General features: G+C 48.7%; 12 non-coding genes across 12 annotated transcripts; 6 read left to right on the top strand and 6 right to left on the bottom strand.

Annotated features, from left to right (window-relative positions):
* Positions 1-142: 142 nt before the first annotated feature.
* TRNAK-CUU (transfer RNA lysine (anticodon CUU)) lies at positions 143-215 on the bottom strand. Its single transcript has one exon. It is a non-coding gene; the product is annotated as a tRNA-Lys (tRNA).
* A 684-nt stretch (positions 216-899) lies between these two features.
* Positions 900-970, top strand: TRNAG-GCC (transfer RNA glycine (anticodon GCC)). Its single transcript has one exon. It is a non-coding gene; the product is annotated as a tRNA-Gly (tRNA).
* A 306-nt stretch (positions 971-1,276) lies between these two features.
* Positions 1,277-1,349, bottom strand: TRNAK-CUU (transfer RNA lysine (anticodon CUU)). Its single transcript has one exon. It is a non-coding gene; the product is annotated as a tRNA-Lys (tRNA).
* Positions 1,350-2,033: 684 nt separating this feature from the next.
* On the top strand, positions 2,034-2,104 carry TRNAG-GCC (transfer RNA glycine (anticodon GCC)). The gene has a single exon. It is a non-coding gene; the product is annotated as a tRNA-Gly (tRNA).
* Positions 2,105-2,410: 306 nt separating this feature from the next.
* TRNAK-CUU (transfer RNA lysine (anticodon CUU)) lies at positions 2,411-2,483 on the bottom strand. The gene has a single exon. It is a non-coding gene; the product is annotated as a tRNA-Lys (tRNA).
* A 117-nt stretch (positions 2,484-2,600) lies between these two features.
* Positions 2,601-2,671, top strand: TRNAG-GCC (transfer RNA glycine (anticodon GCC)). Its single transcript has one exon. It is a non-coding gene; the product is annotated as a tRNA-Gly (tRNA).
* A 305-nt stretch (positions 2,672-2,976) lies between these two features.
* On the bottom strand, positions 2,977-3,049 carry TRNAK-CUU (transfer RNA lysine (anticodon CUU)). The gene has a single exon. It is a non-coding gene; the product is annotated as a tRNA-Lys (tRNA).
* A 117-nt stretch (positions 3,050-3,166) lies between these two features.
* Positions 3,167-3,237, top strand: TRNAG-GCC (transfer RNA glycine (anticodon GCC)). Its single transcript has one exon. It is a non-coding gene; the product is annotated as a tRNA-Gly (tRNA).
* A 484-nt stretch (positions 3,238-3,721) lies between these two features.
* TRNAG-GCC (transfer RNA glycine (anticodon GCC)) lies at positions 3,722-3,792 on the top strand. The gene has a single exon. It is a non-coding gene; the product is annotated as a tRNA-Gly (tRNA).
* A 306-nt stretch (positions 3,793-4,098) lies between these two features.
* Positions 4,099-4,171, bottom strand: TRNAK-CUU (transfer RNA lysine (anticodon CUU)). The gene has a single exon. It is a non-coding gene; the product is annotated as a tRNA-Lys (tRNA).
* A 494-nt stretch (positions 4,172-4,665) lies between these two features.
* Positions 4,666-4,738, bottom strand: TRNAK-CUU (transfer RNA lysine (anticodon CUU)). The gene has a single exon. It is a non-coding gene; the product is annotated as a tRNA-Lys (tRNA).
* A 117-nt stretch (positions 4,739-4,855) lies between these two features.
* On the top strand, positions 4,856-4,926 carry TRNAG-GCC (transfer RNA glycine (anticodon GCC)). The gene has a single exon. It is a non-coding gene; the product is annotated as a tRNA-Gly (tRNA).
* The last annotated feature ends 74 nt before the right edge of the window (positions 4,927-5,000 follow it).

The following is a 5,000-nucleotide window of genomic DNA, read 5'->3' as shown; positions in this document are numbered from 1 at the left end:
TGGGCCTGCCATTGAAAGGTTGTTTACTTTTATTTCTTCATTCAAGGTCCCTTTGTTTAGTTCATTTTTTTTTCTGATCAGGATGGGAAGAGGACTTGTAAGCTGACAGTTGGGGGAAGAATGACCAAAATAAACCAACCTCCGCCCAACGTGGGGCTCGAACCCACGACACTGAGATTAAGAGTCTCATGCTCTACCGACTGAGCTAGCCGGGCTCGGTGTGGCTGCATTGTGGGGCTATACAGCAGGATAGAGACGGCATCGGTGGAAAACATCCCAGTCCGGCCCCTAAGTCCGGCAGGAGCCGCTAGCGTCAAAACAGAACCCGTCAAGCATTGGTGGTTCAGTGGTAGAATTCTCGCCTGCCACGTGGGAGGCCCGGGTTTGATTGCTGGCCAAAGCAATACTCTTGATTTTGTTGTTTTGCCTGTTCTTCCAAATGGGTATCCTTGGTTCCATTTCTCCTTGACTAACTCCTTCCAAGTAAAATAGCATCCTGGATGCAAACAGCCATGTCAGCTGTTTGTCAGGGAAGGAGTGTAATTATGGGTTGGTTTTCATGCCTCTTGGGCCTTCCATTGAAAGGTTGTTTACTTTTATTGCTCCATTCAAGGTCTCTTTTTTTAGTTCATTTTTTTGTCTGATCAGGATGGGAAGAGGACTTGTAAGCTGACAGTTGGGGGAAGAATGACCAAAATAAACCAACCTCCGCCCAACGTGGGGCTCGAACCTACGACCCTGAGATTAAGAGTCTCATGCTCTACCGACTGAGCTAGCCGGGCTCGGTGTGTCTGCATTGTGGGGCTTTCCAGCAGGATAGAGATGGCATCGGTGGAAAACATCCCAGTCCGGCCCCTAAGTCCGGCAGGAGCCGCTAGCGTCAAAACAGACCCCGTCAAGCATTGGTGGTTCAGTGGTAGAATTCTCGCCTGCCACGCGGGAGGCCCGGGTTCGATTCCCGGCCAATGCAATACTCTTGATTTTGTTGTTTTGCCTGTTCTTCCAAATGGGTATCCTTGGTTCCATTTCTCCTTGACTAACTCCTTCCAAGTAAAATATCATCTTGGATGCAAACAGCCATGTCAGCTGTTTGTCAGGGAAGTACTGTATTTATGGGTTGGTTTTCACGCCTCTTTGGCCTTCCATTGAAAGGTTGTTTACTTTTATTTCTTCATTCAAGGTCTCTTTGTTTAGTTCATTTTTTTTTCTGATCAGGATGGGAAGAGGACTTGTAAGCTGACAGTTGGGGGAAGAATTACGAAAATAAACCAACCTCCGCCCAACGTGGGGCTCGAACCCACGACCCTGAGATTAAGAGTCTCATGCTCTACCGACTGAGCTAGCCGGGCTCGGTGTGGGTGCATTGAGGGGCTATGCAGCAGGATAGAGACGGCATCGGTGGAAAACATCCCAGTCCGGCCCCTAAGTCAGGCAGGAGCCGCCAGCGTCAAAACAGACCCCGTCAAGCATTGGTGGTTCAGTGGTAGAATTCTCGCCTGCCACGTGGGAGGCCTGGGTTCGATTGCTGGCCAATGCAACACTCTTGATTTTGTTGTTTTGCCTGTTCTTCCAAATGGGTATCCTTGGTTCCATTTCTCCTTGACTAACTCCTTCCAAGTAAAATATCATCTTGGATGCAAACAGCCATGTCAGCTGTTTGTCAGAGAAGTACTTTATTTATGGGTTGGTTTTCACGCCTCTTTGGCCTTCCATTGAAAGGTTGTTTACTTTTATTTCTTCATTCAAGGTCTCTTTGTTTACTTCATTTTTTTTTCTGATCAGGATGGGAAGAGGACTTGTAAGCTGACAGTTGGGGGAAGAATTACGAAAATAAACCAACCTCCGCCCAACGTGGGGCTCGAGCCCACAACCCTGAGATTAAGAGTCTCAAGCTTTACCGACTGAGCTAGCCGGGCTTAGTGTGGCTTCATTGGGGGGCTATACAGCAGGATAGAGACGGCATCGGTGGAAAACATCCCAGTCCGGCCCCTAAGTCCGGGAGGAGCCGCTAGCATCAACATAAACACCGTCAAGCATTGGTGGTTCAGTGGTAGAATTCTCGCCTGCCACGCGGGAGGCCCGGGTTCGATTCCCAGCCAATGCAATACTCTTGATTTTGTTGTTTTGCCTGTTCTTCGAAATGGGTATCCTTGGTTCCATTTCTCCTTGAGTAACTCCTTCCAAGTAAAATAGCATCCTGGATGCAAACAGCCATGTCAGCTGTTTGTCAGGGAAGGAGTGTAATTATGGGTTGGTTTTCATGCCTCTTGGGCCTTCCATTGAAAGGTTGTTTACTTTTATTGCTCCATTCAAGGTCTCTTTTTTTAGTTCATTTTTTTGTCTGATCAGGATGGGAAGAGGACTTGTAAGCTGACAGTTGGGGGAAGAATGACCAAAAAAAACCAACCTCCGCCCAACGTGGGGCTCGAACCCACGACCCTGAGATTAAGAGTCTCATGCTCTACCGACTGAGCTAGCCGGGCTCGGTGTGTCTACATTGTGGGGCTATCCAGCAGGATAGAGATGGCATCGGTGGAAAACATCCCAGTGCGGCCCCTAAGTCCGGCAGGAGCCGCTAGCGTCAAAACAGACCCCGTCAAGCATTGGTGGTTCAGTGGTAGAATTCTCGCCTGCCACGCGGGAGGCCCGGGTTCGATTCCCGGCCAATGCAATACTCTTGATTTTGTTGTTTTGCCTGTTCTTCGAAATGGGTATCCTTGGTTCCATTTCTCCTTGACTAACTCCTTCCAAGTAAAATAGCATCCTGGATGCAAACAGCCATGTCAGCTGTTTGTCAGGGAAGGAGTGTAATTATGGGTTGGTTTTCATGCCTCTTGGGCCTTCCATTGAAAGGTTGTTTACTTTTATTGCTCCATTCAAGGTCTCTTTTTTTAGTTCATTTTTTGTCTGATCAGGATGGGAAGAGGACTTGTAAGCTGACAGTTGGGGGAAGAATGACGAAAATAAACCAACCTCCGCCCAACGTGGGGCTCGAACCCACAACCCTGAGATTAAGAGTCTCAAGCTTTACCGACTGAGCTAGCCGGGCTTAGTGTGGCTTCATTGTGGGGCTATACAGCAGGATAGAGACGGCATCGGTGGAAAACATCCCAGTCCGGCCCCTAAGTCCGGGAGGAGCCGCTAGCATCAACATAAACACCGTCAAGCATTGGTGGTTCAGTGGTAGAATTCTCGCCTGCCACGCGGGAGGCCTGGGTTCGATTCCCAGCCAATGCAATACTCTTGATTTTGTTGTTTTGCCTGTTCTTCGAAATGGGTATCCTTGGTTCCATTTCACCTTGACTAACTCCTTCCAAGTAAAATAGCATCCTGGATGCAAACAGCCATGTCAGCTGTTTGTCAGGGAAGGAGTGTAATTATGGGTTGGTTTTCATGCCTCTTGGGCCTTCCATTGAAAGGTTGTTTACTTTTATTGCTCCATTCAAGGTCTCTTTTTTTAGTTCATTTTTTTGTCTGATCAGGATGGGAAAAGTACTTGTAAGCTGACAGTTGGGGGAAGAATGACCAAAAAAAAACAACCTCCGCCCAACGTGGGGCTCGAACCCACGACCCTGAGATTAAGAGTCTCATGCTCTACCGACTGAGCTAGTGGGTGCATGGTGGGGCTATACAGCAGGATAGAGACGGCATCGGTGGAAAACATCCCAGTCCGGCCCCTAAGTCCGGCAGGAGCCGCTAGCGTCAAAACAGACCCCGTCAAGCATTGGTGGCTCAGTGGTAGAATTCTTGCCTGCCATGCGGGAGGCCCGGGTTCGATTCCCGGCCAATGCAATACTCTTGATTTTGTTGTTTTGCCTGTTCTTCGAAATGGGTATCCTTGGTACCATTTCTCCTTGACTAACTCCTTCCAAGTAAAATAGCATCCTGGATGCAAACAGCCATGTCAGCTGTTTGTCAGGGAAGGAGTGTAATTATGGGTTGGTTTTCATGCCTCTTGGGCCTTCCATTGAAAGGTTGTTTACTTTTATTGCTCTATTCAAGGTCTCTTTTTTTAGTTCATTTTTTTGTCTGATCAGGATGGGAAGAGGACTTGTAAGCTGACAGTTGGGGGAAGAATGACCAAAATAAACCAACCTCCGCCCAACGTGGGGCTCGAACCCACGACCCTGAGATTAAGAGTCTCATGCTCTACCAACTGAGCTAGCCGGGCTCGGTGTGTCTGCATTGTGGGGCTATCCAGCAGGATAGACATGGCATCGGTGGAAAACATCCCAGTCCGGCCCCTAAGTCCGGCAGGAGCCGCTAGCGTCAAAACAGACCCCGTCAAGCATTGGTTGTTCAGTGGCAGATTTCTCGCCTGCCACGTGGGAGGCCCGGGTTCGATTCCCGGCCAATGCAATACTCTAGATTTTGTTGTTTTGCCTGTTCTTCGAAATGGGTATCCTTGGTTCCATTTCTCCTTGACTAACTCCTTCCAAGTAAAATAGCATCCTGGATGCAAACAGCCATGTCAGCTGTTTGTCAGGGAAGGAGTGTAATTATGGGTTGGTTTTCATGCCTCTTGGGGCTTCCATTGAAAGGTTGTTTACTTTTATTGCTCCATTCAAGGTCTCTTTTTTTAGTTCATTTTTTTGTCTGATCAGGATGGGAAGAGGACTTGTAAGCTGACAGTTGGGGGAAGAATGACCAAAATAAACCAACCTCCGCCCAACGTGGGGCTCGAACCCACGACCCTGAGATTAAGAGTCTCATGCTCTACCGACTGAGCTAGCCGGCCTCGGTGTGTCTGCATTGTGGGGCTTTCCAGCAGGATAGAGATGGCATCGGTGGAAAACATCCCAGTCCGGCCCCTAAGTCAGGCAGGAGCCGCTAGCGTCAAAACAGACCCCGTCAAGTATTGGTGGTTCAGTGGTAGAATTCTCGCCTGCCACGCGGGAGGCCCGGGTTTGATTCCCGGCCAATGCAATACTCTTGATTTTGTTGTTTTGCCTGTTCTTCGAAATGGGTATCCTTGGTTCCATTTCTCCTTGACTAACTCC

This window comes from Leptodactylus fuscus, chromosome 3, assembly GCF_031893055.1.
Source record: "Leptodactylus fuscus isolate aLepFus1 chromosome 3, aLepFus1.hap2, whole genome shotgun sequence".
Taxonomy (NCBI): Eukaryota; Metazoa; Chordata; class Amphibia; order Anura; family Leptodactylidae; genus Leptodactylus; species Leptodactylus fuscus.
This window is presented reverse-complemented; position numbering and strand designations above follow the sequence as displayed.